Source organism: Rhyacophila brunnea, unplaced genomic scaffold, assembly GCF_057557595.1.
Source record: "Rhyacophila brunnea isolate RB1 unplaced genomic scaffold, BYU_Rbru_1.0 scaffold_8, whole genome shotgun sequence".
NCBI lineage: Eukaryota > Metazoa > Arthropoda > Insecta > Trichoptera > Rhyacophilidae > Rhyacophila > Rhyacophila brunnea.
Window position 1 is genome coordinate 47231696 of NW_028233350.1, and position 21432 is coordinate 47253127.

At 36.3% G+C, this 21432-nt stretch overlaps 1 long non-coding RNA gene across 1 annotated transcript in view; it reads right to left on the reverse strand.

Annotated features, from left to right (window-relative positions):
- The window catches only part of LOC147064294 (uncharacterized), a 75704-nt gene extending 58641 nt beyond the window's left edge, over positions 1-17063 (reverse strand). Inside the window, exon 1 of the long non-coding RNA XR_015072025.1 lies at positions 15274-17063. This is a non-coding gene — a long non-coding RNA (uncharacterized LOC147064294). The remainder of the gene's footprint in view (positions 1-15273) is intronic.
- Positions 17064-21432: the final 4369 nt, after the last annotated feature.

The window sequence follows — 21432 nt, forward strand, 5'->3', positions numbered from 1 at the left end:
CACGCAATAATTACATTGCGAAAATTAGTTTATTGGTAAATGTGGTTAGATTATTTTATAATGTTATCTCGTGCACAGAGGCCCTTTTCGCTTAACATTATCAATATACACTATTGAGAAAAATTTTAGTGTTAATTTAAAATTAAAATCTGAAAAACTGGGCAGAGTAGCAATTTATAAAATGTAATTTTATTTAAGTACAAAGACCTCTTTAACTATAGGATGTCCATAAAAGCTATACGAAAAGGTTGAGCCAGCAGAACGGGGCCAAATAAAATGATAAGACCTGCACAGTGGGCAAAATTACGCTCTAAAAACAATTACGTCCGTGAACGCACATGGTTTCGCAAAAATCCGCCTGTAGCGGGCTTAACCCGTCCCTGCCTTAGCTGCGGATAGTCCCACAGTACCCGGCCGTGTTGGTTGAACCTAATTAAAATTCCCTTTGCTGGTTCCCGCTTTTGTCGCAGGGCGCGTATGCAACGCCAGCACAAATGCACGAGAAAGGATTTCGTTTCACCGAAAGACAAAACAAAATGTCCGGCATTATAATGTGTAAAAAAAAACCTATCGTATACTATATTTTTAACCTCATCCACATAGCATGAAAATACCCCACCCCAGTGGGTGTTATGAAAATGTAATTGTAAATTAATTCAGAGAGATTTCGAAACTCTCTTGATTTTTTTCAATGGTACACGGAAAAAATGGCCATCACCATGGCACACTATCAGACATGATTCTTAACATTTCTTTCTTTACTTTATAGTTTAAGCATTATTCGGGAATAGATAACACTGTTTAACTCAATTATAATTAACTGGCTGTATACTCATATTATTAAATAAAATATTATACAAGATACTCAAATTAAATTAATTTACAATAATAATTACTTGTTGTTTTTTTTCAACGATTTCCAAAACAATAACGCAATTTAGAAAGCGCTTCAGTGAGAATCGTAACTACAGCTAATTAATTTCGTCAGAATTAGATAAGACACACATAGCTTAGCGATCCAGGTACATCAGCGTGAATCCCAGGGGGCGCATGTTTGAATTCCGCTGAGTGTCGTATTTTATTAAAAAAGATTGTTCCATTGATTATATATATCTCAAATGTGTTATGTAAATTATTGTTTTGTATTAGGTATAATAGTGCGTACCAATAGCGTGCGATGACGTTTACTTATTGGGATACTGTTATTAATATTATTGTCTATACATTATTATCTATAAGGTTGGCGGCCAATGGAGTAGTATAGTCTATATTATTGTTAAGACATGATGACTGCTATGTTATATATAAGTAACAGCTATGAATGGTTCCTCACCGCAGAAATAGAGTTGCCATAATAATATCGCTTACTTAATCTAAGTTAAGTTGGCATTAAATTATTATAACTTGTAACTCTCGTGCATGTTGTTTTATTGCACCTTTTTGTGTCACCTGCGCCATTTTAGCTGCACACCTTCTGAACAAGTCGGCACCAGCAACACGAGTGCACTACATTACTTACATGGCAGCGACGAGGTATCACGGAAAAGTGTTCGCTGTGAAAACTCCAATTAAGAAATTATAAACAATTTCCCGTACACAAAGAGCTCACGTGTTCCTTACAAGCACTTACATTACCTATGTACAATGACATTATTAATGGACGACTCACTCAATACAGTAGTTAGCAAATAAATTCACGCAAAGCGACATTCGCACATGTATAGGTAGACGTCACGCAATTTCCATTATGCGACATCACGCATCGGGAATTTATAGCAATATCACCTTTATTATAATGGCGTTAGAACAGATTATGCCATTCGGCAGACCCGACAAAAAAGTGAGTGTCATTTTTCTTTCGAGATGCGTCGTCCATATTAATATGTCATTGCATATGTATAGCTTGTTCAGATACCTACTACTAAACTGGTGCAATAGAAATAATTACAAGATAAAAAAAACTTTTTATATATTACCGCGTTTTTTAATTTTCTGTTGAATCATATAAACTTGACAATTCTATGTATTAATAAATACTTTTTTTGTACTTGATAGAAATACTGAATAAATATAGAATACTGAAATGTCATTTTGACATTTCATATTGATTTCCATAGTAACGCACGTATATATTAATAATTTAGTTTCTAGGACTGGACACACAAGAAAAAATTTGTACTGGACAAACAAGAATACGAGCTAATAAGAACGTGGTAAAAAGTGTAAAAAAGAGAGTGTATGTCCGGTCGTTTTCTTGACGAATTACGAACAATTTGCTAACGCACATTGCGGAGAACGCATATAATACGCGTGCCGAAAGCTTTCTCACTCGCACTTATGGTTATTTTTTGAAATTTAATGAAATAATTGTACAATAATCAAAGAATTTGACTATAATAGCACGACATAATTTAATGAAATTGTATTATAAAAATACTTTTGTCATTTTTAGAACGTTTTGAGTGATTGTAGATTTGTTTAAATTATTATTTTTACACATCAGATACATAGACATGCTTTTAAAAGAAGTAATCGGTCTCCATTCCAAAAATAGTAAATTGTGAAATAGGTACGAGTATCTTGGTTGCCGTCTACAAAAAGACTGGAGCCCAGACCATGAAACCATCATCAGAATTGAGATTGCAAAAAACATTTTTGAAAAAACGAAACTCTCTTCTCCGATCGAGACATAAGTTTGGCCATTCGGTGGAGGGCTTTCAGTGCGTATGTTACGCCGATGTGCGAAATTGATTATTACATGAAATGGGCAAAATTTTGCCTAAATCATGAAAAATGCAAGCCCGTTGCCTTATTCATGAATTAGACAAAATATCTGCCGAGTGCGTGAATTCGGCAGTAATTTTTCTGCCTAGTTCATGCATTGGACAAATTAGATAATAGCTCTACAGTGGTGTTTTTTGCAACTAAACTAAATGTGCAACTGCTCATGCATTGGTCAAAATTTAAGTAATCTTCAGTCGTATTCCTATCCAGCTCATAATGAAGGAAATGATACACAGGTAGAAGAAGATTCTCTTTGCTATGCAACCACTGGAAGTGGCTCAAAGCCCGATGCAGAACCATACTTTCTAAGATAGCGCACAAGTTTGTAAGATACGCGCCTATCTGTAAGAGGCTAATATCAGCAACGTAGATCACGTTGCAAAACCATCTGATTTTTTTTGTAGAAAATACCATCCAGAGTAGCTAACTGTATTTTAAATGGTTTTGTTCTGGACCACTGAATTTACAACAGTCCCACAGACTTATCTGCAGACAAAAAAGCAAATAAAAATGGAATTACAATGACGCCATATTGAATACGTCATTCCACTGTCAGATTCTGTTCAGTTGCGTGTCTTGATTGGGTAATTTTCGATTGTGGGTCCTTCATCGATTCTCCATATAAATTTGTGGCACTGTACCTTCTACATGACGTATTTTTTATTATATACTAGCTGAAGTACCCGGCTTCGCACAGGGTCGCTTCGTGGTTATATTTGTCTTAGATATTTAAAAAAAAAAAGAATTATTTTTTTAATATTAAAATATCTGTGTTATACAAGATGGCAATATGAAAATAATTCTAATAGGAGTAAAGGTCAAACAAAAGACCACTAAATTAAAATCGAATCCAAAATATGCAAACGTTATTAATGTTATTAATATGCAGTAAAAAAAAATCAAAATTGCATGGAACAAACAAACAACAAACGTTGTATTTTATATAATACTAATTTAGAAACCTTCGCAGGTGTGCGCACAACAACTGACAAAAGTTTCATCGCAATCGGATGAATGGTATAGGAACGCATACGAATAGAACAAGAAGATGATTTTCTAATTCAGAAATCTTCGTGGGCATGCGCACAACAACTCACCAAAGTTTCATTGTGAATAGTAGAAGATAAAATAGAAGAAGAAGAAGATGGTTATTCTAATCCAGAAACCTTCGCGGGTTTTGGCACAATTATTGACGAAAGTTTTATTGCAATCGAATGAATGGAATAGAAACGAATACGAATAGAAGAATATAAAATAAAAGAAGAAGATGATTGTACTAATTCAGAAACCTTTGCGGGTGTTACCACAACAACTGACGAAGGTTTCATCGCAATCGGATGAATAGTGTAGGAAGCATACGAATAAAAGAAGATATAATGAAGAAGAAGAAGAAGATGGTTGTACTAATTCAGAAACCTTCGCAGGTGTTGGCACAATCACTAACGAAAGTTTCATCGCAATCAGATTAATGGTATAGGGACCATACAAATAAAATAAGATAGAATGATGAAGAAGAAGAAGATGGTTGTACTTATTCAGAAACCTTTGCGGGTGTTACCACAACAACTGACGAAGGTTTCATCGCAATCGGATGAATGGTATAGGAACCATACGAATAAAAGAAGATATAATGAAGAAGAAGAAGAAGAAGAAGATGGTTGTACTTATTCAGAAACCTTCGCAGGTGTTGGCACAACCACTAACGATAGTTTCATCGCAATCGGATGAATGTTATAGCGACCATACAAATAAAAGAAAATAGAATGATGAAGAAGAAGAAGATGATGATTTTTTTTTTGCGGGTGTGCATACAACCACTTACCAAAATTTCATCGCAATCGGATGAATGGTATAGGAACGCATACGAATAGAAGAAGATAGAATAAAAGAAGATAGAATAGATGAAGAAAATGGTTGTACTAATTCAAAAACCTTCGCGGGTGTTGGCATAATTACTGACGAAAATTTTATTGCAATCGGATGAATGGAATAGGAACGCCTACGAATAGAAGAATATAGAATAGAATAAGAAGAAGAAGATGGTTGTACTAATTCAGAAACCTTTCGGGTGTTACCACAACAACTGACGAAGGTTTTATTGCAATCGGATGAATGGTAATAGCATACGAATAAAAGAAGATATAATGAAGAAGAAGAAGAAGATTGTTGTACTAATTCAGAAACCTTTGCGGGTGTTACCACAACAATTGACGAAGGTTTCATCGCAATCGGATGAATGGTATAGGAACCATACGAATAAAAGAAGATAGAATGCACAAGAAGAAGATGGTTGTACTAATTAAGAAGCCTTTGCGGATGATACCACAACAACTGACGAAGGTTTCATTGCAATTTGATGAATTGTATAGGAACCATACGAATAAAAGAAGATAAAATGAAGAAGAAGAAGAAGAAGATGGTTTTTCTAATTCAGAAACCTTCGCAGGTGTTCATACAACCACTTACCAAAATTTCATCGCAATCGGATGAATGGTATAGGAACGCATACGGGACAGGCATACAGACAAACAGACATACAGACATTCATTTTTATATAGAAGATTATAGCCTATACTCTTCGCGCAAGTACAAGCAATAAGTTGACAAAGTTTTATCGCAATCGGATGAACGATATGGCAGCGCATAAAATACGAACAAACAAACAAACAAACAAACAAATAAACAAACAAACAAACCAACAAACAAATATTAATTTTTATATATTAAGATAGATGAATATTGCAGGGCCCGCTGTCTGTGAGCGCGGCGAGCTATTAACCTTGCGCATCTATTCTTTACACTTGTTAGTTGCAGGGAAATCAGAAATATTATCTGTTCTGTGGTTAGTTGTAATTTTTACAATATGTGCTATGTTTTAACAACACCTCATTTCACTGTGGTAAATTTTAGAACGAGATAGACAGTTTTGACTGTTTAGACGGCTAACTTATTGTAATTGTTACAATAAGTGCTAATACTTCGATACAAACCTACCCTAGATTGCTGCCGTGGCGGCCGAAAGCAGTATTGTGTATATAATAGATGCGTTGATGGTGTTTATTAGTTTATTGCCAAGATAATCCAGATGGTTTTGCATTCAATGTCCAAATCGTTGTAATCTGATATGACCAATGACATTATTAATGGACAACGCACTCAATACAGTAGCTAGCAAGTAAATTCGCGCATAGCGACATTCGCACATGTATAGGTAGACGTCACGCAATTTCCATTATGCAATATCACGCATCGGGAATTTATAGCAATATGACCTTTATTGTAATGGCGTTAGAACAGTGTTTCTAGCGTCAATGTTCATTTGAGCGAACCATTCGGCAGACCCGACAAAAAGAGTCAGGAATTTATAGCAATGTCAACTTTATTGTGATGGCGTTAGAACAGATTATGCCATTCGGCAGACCCGACAAAAAAGTGAGTGTCATTTTTTTCCAGATGCTTCGTCCATATTAATGTTAGTGGATATGACCGACTGAGAAATGGGAAATGTTCGTCGCCACGCAGAAGAATATCATATTTAAAAAAAACTTAGAAAAATAGTCTTCCATCTGAAAATACTAAAAAGTCATAACTTATGCCTGTGGTATAATTAGGTATAATTATTTACAGAATATGTACAACATTATTATAATTCCTAGTAAAGATTTGTAATAGCCGGTACGATTAGTTTTATTTCAACGCAAAACGTTATGGTAATGGTAATGTATGGTAATATTATACGCGGACATTTGTATTCATATTGAAATCATCACCAGAATAAATTACTTTATTGCGTATAATAAACATAATTTATATCCTTTTTTGATCCCCGTTAAAACCAAAAATAATATTATAGTCGTTGCGAATCGCCCGTTATAAACAAAATGTCGCCGGAGCCCGAAAGCCAAATTGTAAGCGGGAAACAAAATCCACAGCGCGGTTGCTGGAACTCAACAAAATTAAATTAATGCATTCTGAACCCATTTTAATGCTCCATTATCTAATAACTCACAATTTAATTTCACACAGCAATTACAGAGATGGCATTATAATCGTATAATTGTGGCCACCTACTCGTGTTTGCTAAATATTAAACCGGCCATTTTGATACACCGTAACCCAAAAATCTTGACACTAAATCTTCTTCTTTATCCTTATATTTAACTATATATAAAGGACACACAACCATGTCGCAGCATGATGGCTAATGTGAGCAGCGTACACGGGCGGCCGAACTTAGAGGCGGCTGCAGACTGGTTCTTGAAACGCTCTCTGCAGCGGTCACCCCTTGATTTAGTCCTCTTTATGAGTGATTCATTATTGCATTGATGGAAATTAAATTGATTTTATTTAAGCAGGTTTTGGACTTAATGATAAATGTACTCTACGATATATTCTGGAAATTCTGGAATATTTGAATTTTTATGCACCCGTCAATTACATGCGTAGTCGCAGCAATGACCTATTTTGTGTGAAAGCTGTTTCCTCATGTCAGGCTCATTAGGCACCAACAGCGAGGGCTGTGCGGCTGGTCAATGCACTCCCTAGAGATGTAGACATTTTTAGCCATGCATTATGTAGATATTGTTTTTAAAATTCTATTTTATTGTTTAATTTGTTTTTTTTTTGAATTACATATCTCTTTTCTATAAAATTATCTTTTGCTTTGTTTTTTTTCTCTACCTTTTTTTCTCTAGTTGATTAATTTATTCTTTTTATTCTAAATGTCATGTTGTGAACATCTTGCATTAATAATTTGTTATGTGCTCAACGTGTCTTTTTTAAATAAATAAAAATTAAATATGTATTTTTAATGAATGTGCCTTAACCTCAATGTCAAAATAACATGGATTGTTTCTTGCACAGCCACTAAGAAATTTGACAAACTTACATTTTCCTTCAGTTATATTATTAGGGGAACTAAAAATACTCCATTTTATAAAATATGCAACATCTTTCATATCTGTGTTCTAATCAAATCATTTCACGTCTTGTTTCAAATTTCTTAGTTTAAACATTCTTTATTTTTTAAGCCTAAAGAGTTTTTTTTCAATAAAATTGAACCCTAATAATTCTTGGCCAACATTCAATTTAATGAATACAAATAATGACTTAATTTTTGTGGTGCGGTGTAGGGGAACAGCGTGCGAGTCCGGTTTTATCCGCAACAATCTCTAATCGGATTGCGGCAATCCAGTAATGCGGCAATCCACCATCCACCCGACCCCCAGTAAGTAGAAAGTACTCCACTACCAGCAACTTGGTCACTTGGTCAGCCGACCCAGGCGAGGACTACATTGTTTTGTCTATGGTCATTATTTTATTCAATTTTATTGCAATTACCGTACACAATGAGCATTATTTCATCTTTCACAGGGGTGAAAAAATAGTCAAATAAATTTAATTTAATAAATTAATTGTTAATTAACAACATGAATGGTTTGTTTATTCGATTTAGACAAATAATATAGAAACAATTATTATACTCCTGCGGGTCTATTCTATACACAAGGCGACTATCGACCGCTAAAGTGATAGTATTTATTACATATTTGTATTGACGTATTATAATTGTTACAATAAGTTAGCCGTCTAAACAGTAAAAACGGTCTATCTCGCTCTAAATTGTATCACAGCCAAGAGAAGTGCTGTTAAAATATAGTACTTATTGCAAAAATTTTCTTTCGACCATGTCCGTTCATAATAGGATCATATGGGCCTCCACAGAGTGGAGGTTTGTATTAACAGATTTTGTTTTTACGAGAAATGGATGTCAAACACTTGCTCAACCTATTAGGTCCATACTCTGACTCATACACAAATTGAAAAACAATATTATGTGTACTTGCCAGACCCAGGATTCTAACCTGGGACCCACGACGTTATAGGCCGACGCTTAAGCCGCGCGGCCGACATTGCAACAATTACAACCAATTTATTGTAATTGTTATAATAAGTGCTAATACTTTGATACAAACCTACCCTAAGTTTAATTAGAAGAACGAAACTGTTTTTTTTTAACATTTTTTAAATTCAGGTGTTAATTTTGTAGTTGATATTCTCAAAACTGCTTGTAAATGGGCATCGGAGATATTTGATCGTAAAGAATTTTTATTGAGGTTCATGATCGAAAATGTTTGTTCACATATATAGGTTGATCCAAAAATAACGAACATTTTTCTTGCATAATCTTTAAGTTGGTCGAATTTGTCTGAATTAAGGGCTTTATAAAATTTGGAGATTTCTTCACGACGATGCAATTCTCTTAAATCAGTGTCACACTGCAGATCAATAATCTTAAGTTGTAGCTCTGTCGGTACACCATGCCCCCCACATCTTGACGCGGCCCCCGAAGCCAGGGTCTTGGGCGGGCCCCCTACCTATCGCTATGGTTAAAGGCAGTCTGACGCTCTCCAGTATTGTTTTTCAAATGGTGTTCGAGGTCAAATAAAATTCAGTGTAATTTAGCGATTTTTTAACACAGTATTTCTCAACACGTCCCAACAACTATATGTTTTAATATGGTAATAAGTTAGAAGTAAGCTAGAGCCGCAGGTGACTTTTTTTTGCTATTAGAGCAAAATTAAGATGTGTGTTTATCTCATTTATCTGGTCGACCCGTCACGCTGGGCCCCCCTGAGCCCGGGCCCCTAGGCTAGAGCCCTGTCAGCTCCCCCCTTGTGGGGGCCATGCGGTACACTATCAATGTCTATTGAAAATGGATTGCGTACTATTGCTAAACTTGTCTCAATTTTTTGGAAGTCACCAAATCTTTGTGAAAAATCGTCATTCAGAGCTTTAATAATTTTACCATATTATTCAAATTGATATTCTGGTATATTCAGCAACTTCAAAGTTGGAAAGTGGTCCACGTTGTTATTCGATATTTGTCGAAGGATTAACTTGAGTTTTAATTGAAATCCAATCAAACTTTTTACCATATCATGGGCATATATTTTTTTTCCTTGCAACGCGGAATTAAAAGTATTTAAATATGTCACGATGTTCAACGTCGAAAATATTGGTTACATAGTGTGAGACGAGACGCAAGGAAGACGTACCTACTGAGATAACACATTTACGAAACAACAAATTCTTCAAATTTTAATCTATTGTCAATATTTCTTAAAAAGTTATTCGTAATCAGAAGTACAATTAATGATGGCGGGCCGCAAAAAAATACCCGGCGGGCCGCAGTTTGCCCCCCCCTGGAATAGACCCACTGGTTGTCAAACCTTTGTATAAACTTAAGTATACAAATTTATTCACGGCACCCTAAATAAATAATACATATATGCTCTGAGCTGTCAATTGAGAATTTTCCCTTCAGAATCAGATTAGATACATATTTTTCAATTAGTTTTTCCGAGACGCTGACCAAAAGTAGGTACCTACCTACCTAGATAGTTTTTTTTTAATTCGTGTTACTTTTCCGTTTTTCAAATTTGCATCTAAAATAATATTAATACATAAATAAAAAGGATTTCAAGTTATACACATTTATATTTTTATAAAAATCGATGTTTTTTAAAATAAATATAAAAACAATGAATTAGTCAAAAATCTACACGATGAAAAATTGAAAACTTAAGAAACTAAATTTTTACAATTGTAAGTTTATCTTTGACATAAAAAAATCCTTTTAATGTTTTCAGATACATATTTATTAGGTAATTAATACAGTTGAAATTGTAAATTATCAAAAAAATGTCTCAAATTGCAAGCTTCGTATTTTTCCGCTAGGTGCCTCTGCTGGTACAAGAATCCCCCTTAAATATTAAAAAATATATCGCATTTCATTATTATCAGAGTAAATATACAGAATTTTTTGTACATCATTCCACCTCGACAGTCAGGTTGTAAACGAAGACATAGATACCTAACTAGGTATATACGTAAACTGAAAAGTTGTATAATTCCTATAACAAAACTATACGGAGCAAACGATCACATGTCTTTTTTTAAATATTTTTGCAAAATACTTTTATTCGGGAATAATGATAAGAAAATAGATAAGAAATTTGATAAGAACTTTTGGAAACGTGACAGGTATTTTGGTAATACAACGTCACATAATATTATAGGTACCAAAATGTGTTTTAATTTTTTTTCATTGCACATTATTTTTTATTATAAATGTTGTCGTTTTCAGTCGAAGTTTGGCTACCAACTTATAGTACACCTCTCTATCCTGAGGCAGTCGCATCAGACCCCCAACGCCATGGACATTGGGCCACTTACGACGGTTGCGTAGCGAAGCCTATTCGATGTATTTCGTCTCTGTTCTGGCAGAACACATTAACTGGAGAATACTAGTTTTGAGTAATTTGACTTTTAAGTTGTTAAAATGTTTGAAATAATGGTCTATCATTAAATAATCGTAAAAAGGATGACTTTAAAATAAAGACTGTTTATTTATTAAGAAGGTTTCCAGATGGTAAAGTTTGAAATAAGGAACATTTTGGTACTAACTCAATATGTCATTTTTTCGAATTAGTGTTTTCTGCCAGAACAGTGACGATTTATTCTGATGGTGCTGCTTTAAGACAGCGAGTCAGTACACATTGCGAAAGCTCAAAGGTACCATATAGCTTTGAGAACAGCTGATGGTGTGCGATGGTATATTTTTTGTAGTCTTCTTCTTCTTTCTTCTTTCACCCTGTCACGTCCCAACATTGGGGCATAGGGCAAACACAAGTTGGCGCCACTTCCCTCGGTCCATCACCAACTCCTGTGCCTCCCGCCATGTCAGACCTGCAGCACGTAGGTCGCTTTTGTAGCATCGCTGCAGGGTGAGGGAGGGCCGGCCACGGCGACGGAACCCTTGAGGCTGTGCCACAAGGGTACGAAGTGCCGCACTCTTTGGCGGCATCCGGAATACATGTCCCAGCCACGTGAATCGTCTCTTCGTGATAACTTCAATCACCGAAGGCTGTTGTGTCTGCTCACGAACTCGGATATTTGTAACGCGGTCGTACCAATGTACCCCTAAGATTCTGCGGAGACATCGATTCTCAAAGCTCAAAAGCCGTGACTCTTGAAGCTTAGTAAGATGCCATGTCTCACAGCCATACAGGAGCACAGGTAGCACGCACGCGTTAAACAAACGACATTTGGTCCTCACAGAATACAGCCTTGACCTCCATGCGACTCCAAGTTGGTTGAACGCAGAGCCCGCCACACCCATGCGGATTCCAAGCTCACTAGAAATACCACCATCATCGGCAACCGTGGCACCCAAGTACTTGAATCTGGACACCAGCTCGACGGGCAGACCAGAAACCCGCAGAGGAGTGTCGGCGTCGATGCAAGCAGCACTGCACATGGATTTGGTCTTAGCGGCATTCAGATGAAGACCCACACGCATCGAGTTCGCGGCTAGCCTGTTCACGGTCACCTCCAACCTCTCGATCGTCGAGTCAAACACGACTGCGTCGTCTGCATACTCCAAGTCGCACAGTCTTTCTTCGCATAGATCGCTTGTGTCATCATGATGTAGGCGTATCCCACTGTCGGGGCAAACCGTCTTACGCATTATGAAATCCATCATGATGATAAAAAGAAAGGGCGCAAGTACACATCCTTGCTTGACTCCTGACGTGATTTCAAAGAGGTCAGAGGATGTTCCGGCTGCTCTCACGCGACACTCTGTATTGGTGTAGAGAGCACTTATCACGGCGACCAGTTTCCGTGGGACACCATATCCTAGCAGAATTTGCCACAGAGATTCACGATGAGGACTGTCAAATGCCTTTTCATAGTCCACGAAGCAGCAGGCGACAGGTATATTCATCTCTTGGTACTGTTGCAGAAGGCTTCGGAGAGTTGAAATATGCTCTGAGCAGGACTTCCCCGGGACAAATCCACTCTGCTGCGCACGCAAAACGTCCAGCATGGGACTTCTAATCCTGTACAGGAGAATCTGCGCCAACACCTTCCCGGGAACGCTGAGGAGAGTGATTCCTCTGTAATTATTACAGTCTTGTGGGTTACCCTTTTTGTGCAGAGTAACAACGGTACCATCCCTCCAGGCTTTGGGGCACTGCTCCCTTTCCCACACCTCGTGCAGAAGGTCACACAAGGACGGCAATACAGCGCTCAGTCCGCAGAGCAGAAATTCTGCATGGATGCCATCATCTCCAGGAGCTTTCCTGCGCTTCAGTCTTTTGACAGCCTCTTTAACTTCAGCAGTTGTCGGAGGATCTTCGCAGAATCCCGATGCAGTAGTGATTCCGAGGGCAGTGATCTCCGACGGAATATCGAAGGGATGCAATGGAGGTGGGCGATTCAGGACATCACTGAAATGTTGGCGCCATAGCTCCTGGACCTTTGCAGGTTCGGTGACTGTCACTCCGTCAGAGTTGCGTAATGCAGTGACCACTGGACGTTTCTTACCGCAAATTGCTCTGGTGATGCGGAAGAGAGCACTTGGATTATTCTTGCAGGCAGCAGATTCCGCATCCCGAATGAGGTCATCCAGGCGTCGGCGCTTATCGCGGCGGGCAGAACGCTTTACCACGCGGTCCATTGTCTGGTATTCCGCGCTGCGCTGTGGGTCGTATGTACCATTGTCTCGCAATTCTTTCAGGAGCTTCCTCTTCTCAATCATCTCCCATGTATGAGGTGACATCCAGTCCGGTCTGTGCGTATGCCGCTCTCCTAATGCAGTAGTTGCGGAGCTCATTATAGCATCCCGGAATAATATCCATTTTGTAGTAGCGAGGAGATAAGAAAGCGACCGATGCAGCCTCTCATCACGCTGAGTAAAGAGGCAACGCCGAACCCGTTGCCTCAAGAGGGTCTAGGACGATTTGGCACCGGACAACTGGACGCCACGGAATTCGAAAATAAATAGACGTTAGGTACTTATAGGTACTTTAAAAAAATGTGTAATATTATTATTTATATTTACATGATTATAATATTATGATTTAATAGTTGGTGAGAATGTAAATATGCAGACGTAAATAATGATTTAATCGTGCATATGTTTAAGTTCCAACGAAAAAAGAGTTTTTTATTTTATATAAAGCCTTAGGCATGGTAATTCTCAATCCGCAATAAAGAATACATTATGTTAAGAGTAAAATGAATTAAAACTACTAAGTAGTAGATAGAAACTGATTAAAATACCTCGTCTACGTTCTGTATACGTGTATACGACTTTTCAAAATATTAATTGAACATTGACAAAAAAAGTATTATTGCATTAAATTTAAATTATACACAAACCTACTCAACACAGCACAGCTAATTTCTCGTTTATCGGTCTTCTGTCTATTGAACTCAGTGTACCTACACCATGGCCCCCACATCCTGAAACGGGCCCTCGGGCTAGGTTATTTGGCGGGCCCCCTACCTACCGCTAATATTAAAGGCAGTGTGAAACACTACATCAACGTTGTTCAAATTGTGTTTTAGTTAAAATTAAGGGTACTTATACAGTGAATTATTGGCGATTTTTAATACATCTACTTTAATAATCAAGCTGTCGAGTATCACAACATATACAATTATATAATTGAAAATGTTCATGGTCATGAAGTATAATAGCGCCGCACGCGACTTTTTTTTTTAATACTAAAGCTAATTTATGGTGTGTGTTTAACTCACTTATCTGGTCAACCCGACATGCCGGGGCCCCCACAGTCCGGGCCCTCAGGCTAGAGCCCTATCAGCCCTCCCCAGCCATGACCTACACCACTCCGGAATTCGGGTGGACACCGAGAATTTTCTGACAGTTCCATTAGGGATTGGGTTTCTAAAAAAACCCTTCGGTTCTGATTCAGCCAGGTTTTTTTAAACCCACGATGACTGAGTGGCTAGCACGTTGGCTTATAATGTCGTGGGGCCAGGTTCGAATCCTGGACCTGACCAATACATAGGTATATTGCTTTTCAGTGTGTGTTTGGAGTCAAGAGTATGGACCGAATAGGTTAAACGAGTGGCTAACATCTATCTATTTATCGTCAAAACAAAAAAATCTGTTAATAAAAACTCCACTCCAATCGGACATAGTCAAAAAAATATAATATCAAATGAAATCAGTTCAGAGTCCCTATCTTAGCGTATTGGTATCGTACTGGTGTGACCGTAGATAATATACGTGTGATCATAGTTTCTAGCGGTCGATAAGGTAGATTCCTGTGAAACATGTATAATAATATTATTCCGCTATCAATCGCCTAACTTTAACGAAAAGATACCTATTTAATAATTTGAACTATTGCGTATTACTTCATTTATTTGAATTATAATTATTATCTAGGTATACATACTACGAATATCAGTAATCGTCCAACATTCATACTATAATATGTAACAAATCTTCAGCAAAGCGATGGGTACCTAATAAAAGTTAAACTAAAAACAAAATATCACAGATAATGTCATTGTATGTAGGTGGTTCAATGCAAAATTACATTATTAATAACATTAATACGCAGAGCAGAATGGTGCAAATTAAATAATAATGACAGCTGCAGTACCTACCTCATTAGTGCGACGATATTTTAAAGTTGGGATTTTTGACACATCGAGTCGATGGGCAGTGTTAAATTAGTTATTCAAAAACTTTCCCTTGTCATTCAGACGGATGAAACATTACAAAACACTTGAATCACTTATAATATTATGTATATCCAGTCAATTTGATTGAGAATAGTTTTAATATTAGTAAAATACGCTTAAAAATATAAACACAAATGAACCGGTGTATCCAGTCAATTTGCTTGAGAATAGTTTATCACAAATGTTTTAATATTAGTGAAAACACGTTTTAAAACATAAACATAAATGAGCCGAACAGAGTGGTAGGTAGAAACTTAACTTAAAGCAAATTAAATCACTTCTAATATTAATATTATGTTTACCGGTTGTGAAAACGTAAATACGCGGCGGCCATTTTTTAAAATTTCTTTGTGCAGTGTTGCAAACGCATTGAAAAAATAAATTCCCAATTAATATGTACTGTCAATAAAGTGACGTATCGTGCCGGAAAGCTTTAGAGAAACATCAATATTATGTCGCAAGATAATTTAAATTCGGAAAACCCTTTCTTTCACACTCTTTTCGACCGTTATGAATTAAGAACATTTAATTAGTGTGTTTGATGTTTGAACCCATCGGACATAACGAATAAGGCACACAATCGCTCGCAAAAACGGGCAAAGCTGTAGGATAATAATAATATATAGGAGTTTAATTAATGTTACTAATGGTTTTAGTTAAAAGGTTTTTAAATGCGTTTAAAAAATAATAAGTCTAAAAAATCTTAACACCACTGCACATGGATGTACTGAAATATGACTATATTCTAAAACATTAGAGCGAGAGGTTTAAAAGAATACTATTTCATGTAATAAAAATATTTTATAATATGCAGTCATCAAATGTTTAAAATAGATTATCTACAACGTTTAAGGAATGTCCAGGGTTATGCTCTGAAAATACCATAAAAGCTCCATTTTGACCTACGCTGAGCATGTGGGCCCTTAAAACTGTTCATTTTATTATCCGCGCGCATTTTTACGATCATCCACAGACTAATATTTCAAAATATGATAACGTTCCATTTTTTTTGTGTGGCTATTAGGTAAGTATATTATTTTTTTTTTTGAACCAATGAAACTTATATAAATTTAATTAGCGCATATACCTAACCCAAAAATATTTAAAATGTATTCAACAATAATTGGTGTTGTAATATACATAGCTGGTGTTGTAACATCAGCTGCTATTCTTCCCGCACTGGATTACGATGTAAATATCGTCTACATAAATAGATTTTAAAATAAAAGCCATTTTTGACAAACTATGCTTAATCGGATCGGAAAGATTTTAAATGCGAATTAATTCCGTCTCAAAAATTATATTCCCATAACCTTAAAATGTAACATCATCATAAAATTTATACATTTACATAGATAGTGTTCCATTTTTTTTTTGTATGGCTATTATATTTTTTTTTGAACCAATGAAACTTATCTATAATTAGCTCATAATTATAACCCAAAAATATTTAAAAACAATTCAACAATCAATTATTGGTGGTATAATATACGTGGTGTTTCAAACATTATCATCATCGGTCTAGATCATGTCTAGATCAATTTACTCTTCCCGGTCCTATGTATTGTTATATTTATCAGACATAGTGATATTATTTTTTTATTTATTTCACCAACCTGGATCAATCCACTGCTGGATGAAGGTTAATCCCAACATGATTCTAGACACGCAAATCTAACCAAATAGAACGATCCACGCCAACCGTCCTGACTAACGTCTTTTACGTCTCACTCAGTGTTGCCATATTTTGAAAGTGGAATTATAGTACAGTGCCTTCAAAATTATAGTATTTTGGCAAAAAATATAGTACGCGTTGAGTGACCAATAATTTTCTGCATTTTCAAAAAATTAAACGTGGGGTAATTAACGTCTTCTTTTTTTCAAACAAAATATCCATGAAAGTTTATGTTACTACGCCTCCCTTTAAAAAAGTCTAATCTAGGCGCCCCCCCTTATTTCATTAAATAATACAAACACCTTTTTAAATGGTCAACACTGTACCTACTTACGAATACAAAAATGAAAAAAAAATAAACAAGGTTTTACTACTTATATTACATTAGTTTTTGACGAATGTTCTTGTTTATTAGCATAATCAATTTCAATACTAGTCAATCCAAATTAATCTTCGTTCATTGACAAATGGATTCCATCATGGACTCCACATCCTGAAGCGGACCGCCTCCGGGTCAGGATTTTTCAACCACATATTTAATATATTCGAAACAAAGCAGCGCCGCAGGCTACTTTTTTTGCTATTAATAAAATAATGTGACAAGTGCATAGCAAACTAACCAAGAACTCAGTAAATAGATTTTTGTTTGCTTCAATATATCTGGCGTAGTAATCATTTAAAAGTGGAGACATGGCGAACTTTTTTCTCGAACTTGAATGCCTTCACTTTGTTGTTTTAAATCAGTGAATGCATTAGTGGTCCTTGGATTAATTTATTCACTCAAATTTTTTAAAGTTTCAACCAAATAGACAAGTTTAACAACAAAATTATCGTTCCTAAATAAATTTGCCTCAATTTTCAACATTATGATTTTGACCCTTTTATTTCATTTTTTACGAGAAAGCTATTGCGCTTCACAATTGTATAAAAGTGAGGGATTATAAAATTAGTCTCCATATTTGCAGAAAGTTGTTTTTTTGTGTAGTTTATAACTAGCGGCCGTTTTATAAACTATGCATTTGCAAACTGTAAACCTGTGGCTACATTAATTGTGTTAAACATTTCGCGCCTCCCTTTGCAACACTCCGCGCCTACCAGTTTAGAAATCACTGTGTTAAGTAATTAACGTCACCTTTTTTTAGACATGGGGATTATTTTTTTTGCTGCTCACAGATTATTTTGGCATTGTTTTTCTTCTATTAGCAACTTTTTTCCGATTTCTCAAAATTATAGTATTTTGGGCGTACTATACCTGTTTTATATCGTACATAGTACGCAGTCGAAAATTGTAGTACAAATACTATAATTATAGTACGGTTGGCAACACTGGTCTCACTATTTTCAGCCAGCGCTCCATTGGCGAGCCAAAAGTCCGAGGACAATAAATCGTCCGATTTGTCTATGCTCTGCTACTGATCAACGAACGAATAAAAAAGTCGAGCTGTCAAAAGTGAAAAGTTACGATTCTCGTAATGTCTTCCGATAATCCTATAATTTTGTGTTATTTATATGTAGACTTGCATAAAATAATATAGCAGTGAAAACAACACAAGTTTTACGATTTCTTTTATGAATTTCATAAATACAAATAAAAAAATAATTGGTAAATCTCTCATTTTCTAATGTGTAAATTAACAAATTAATCAATGAAAATGTTTAAAACAATTACAGATTTTTTTTCGGTCCGAATGATTGCGTATTAATGTCAAATCGAATTTGCATAGTGATCGACTGACGAAGTCTGGCAAAAATATCAAACATGTTTGAAATCCAACAAGCCTGGTCTGCGGATTAAAAAGTCCGCAGGTCTGGGGTGCTCCACGCGAAAAAAAAGTCCGAAGACTGTAAATCGTCTGACTTGCGTGCCAATGGAGCGCCGGCTTTAGGTACACGCAACGATTCGATCGTGTTGGTCCTTGCTTTTGATTGGTTTAAAATAAACATAGTGTTGCTATTATTTAAAATATAGGTTGACCGAAAACTATGTCTTCTTTAGATTGGTGGCTACACTGAACAGTTTTGCCGCGCAATTTTACGTCAAAACTCAGCTGTCAAACCTAACGGGCGCGCGATCTAATATTTTCGTACGTTCTCGGCAATCTTCGCTTGCTAATGAATGGATCGTGACAGACGAAAATAGAATTTGTTTTTTTTTCCAATTTGCTCACGATTTTTTTGAATATTATTCCATGGCTGCAAGCACTTATTATTTATAGACAATGAAACAAGATAATTTTTAAATAATTTATTTTGTACACGACTGCTAACCTTCTTCTATTATCTAAATGGGACCCGTGGGAGATTAATATTCACGTTATATTGGATCGCTTTTTATGATAATCATATATTATTCATCTTCATATTTGAATGATTGAGATGTATAATTATTGATCATAATATTTAAATGCACGTGATTTAAAGAAACATTTACATACCTACACACATATTGATCAAAATATCAGTGGTAGCAATCATCTGCGATTGCCAGCTGTTCTGCTAGGACTAGCAGCCTGAGGTGGTATCAGACGACATTCTGAAGGCTAGACTCCAGATTAAACTACGCATATGACCTCAAATTTATATTGGCAGTGACGACTTGCAAATCTTAAAACTGACGAATCAGCAAAATATTAAATTGTCTGAGGTGAATGAGAATCCATCCCGAAGGGAAAACTTTAATTTGACAATTTTATTAAAATCCAACACCATGGCATTACGACGAAACGCTGTCTGCAAGTCCTAGCGAGACAGACTGGCGAGAGCCAGCTGGCTCAGCTAGTATATTACTATTATTACTAATATAACAATAAACAAAACATTAAAGGGTGCGGATGTTGAATTTTTATGACAAATTGTGTTTTGTTCGGCACGCGTCGTTTGCACAATCTTCATAGACACGATCTTTTTAGACCATGCCTCGACTGAAGTGTAGCCTAGTATAATATTAAACAGTGACGTCACGTGCAGCGGCGGCTCCTCTAATACCATGCAAGTGCTACGCACCGCCTGCATCTTTGAAGACATCGCTCAACTTTTCATTATTATTCATACGTGTATCACTCACTTCGCGAACTATGAACAATACTCCGTTCGTGCGCAAAGCGATTACGATTCAAACAGATTTTCAATTTTCACAGGATTACAATGAAGTCATTATATACTACTTAAACCGTGGTCGAATGTTCCTGTAACGACGTTTTGCGTAGAATTTTTTACACACTTTTAGATCGGCGCACGAAATTAGGACTCTAGAAACAAAAACGCCAGTTTCTGTTTTATAACAACGTTGGCGAGCTAATTTTTAACAATTTCACATTTAAGATTTAATGAATCGCCAAACTTTTACGAAAATACAAACTACCGCATTTATTTCTAAACCACTCAAATACATTCAATAAACAAAAAAACACATCAGCGGTTATTTATTTGGCTGAAGCATTGTTTGCTCAGCGCGTAAAGTCACAAACCGTGACATTTATTTTTCTTTATTGATATTCAATCATTTGAACTGTTGAAAAACTCTTTTTAAGAAATATAATAAATAAACAAAGACATATTTAATTTACCTTCAGAGAAGTTCAACATTTCAGTCATTTTACACTAAGATATTATCTTAGCTTATTGACACGGCAGCCTTCGGTGATTAAGGTAATCATGGAGAGACGCTTTACGACCTTTACGTGGCTAGGACAAGTGTTCCTGATGCCGCCAAAGAGCGTGACACTCGTACCCTTATGGCACAGCCTCAAGGGTTCTGTTGCCATGGCCAGCCCTCCCTCACCCTGCAGCGGTGCTACAAAAGCGACCTACGTGCTGCAGGTCTGACATGGCGGGAGGCGCAAGAGTTGGCATTGAACCGAGGGAAGTGGCGTGAACTTGTGCTTGCCCTATGCTCCAATGCTGGGTATAGAAGGTAAACCATTGCGCACTACCAGAAAATGCTACTCTGAAGACTACCGGCCGCCACTGGTCCCGTGGAGGTAGACAGATTGAGCGTCGCTTGGGGGCGGCAATTACTCGAAGGGCGGCAAATCGAGGAGAATCATTTGGTATAATTATATAGAAATAGCTAAGAAAAATTTACATGTTGTACAATAATAGCATAGTAAAAATGGTGTGAAAATAATACATATGTATATTGCTAAATGGTACAAACCAAATGTGTTAAAAATATCAACCAAATGGGACCTCAGACTCTGATGATTTGGGCAAGTGTCTAACATAATTACCTTATTTATTCGCTTTTTATATCTAAATTTAATTAAAGCTAGTAATGTCTCCATACAACACATTTATTAGATATTGGAGTCATGAAAGGATGATAAAACATATCTACTTACTGTATAAAAATGGGACGGCATTTTGCCGCTGCCTAGGGGCGGCATTTAGCCAATACATGCCGCCCG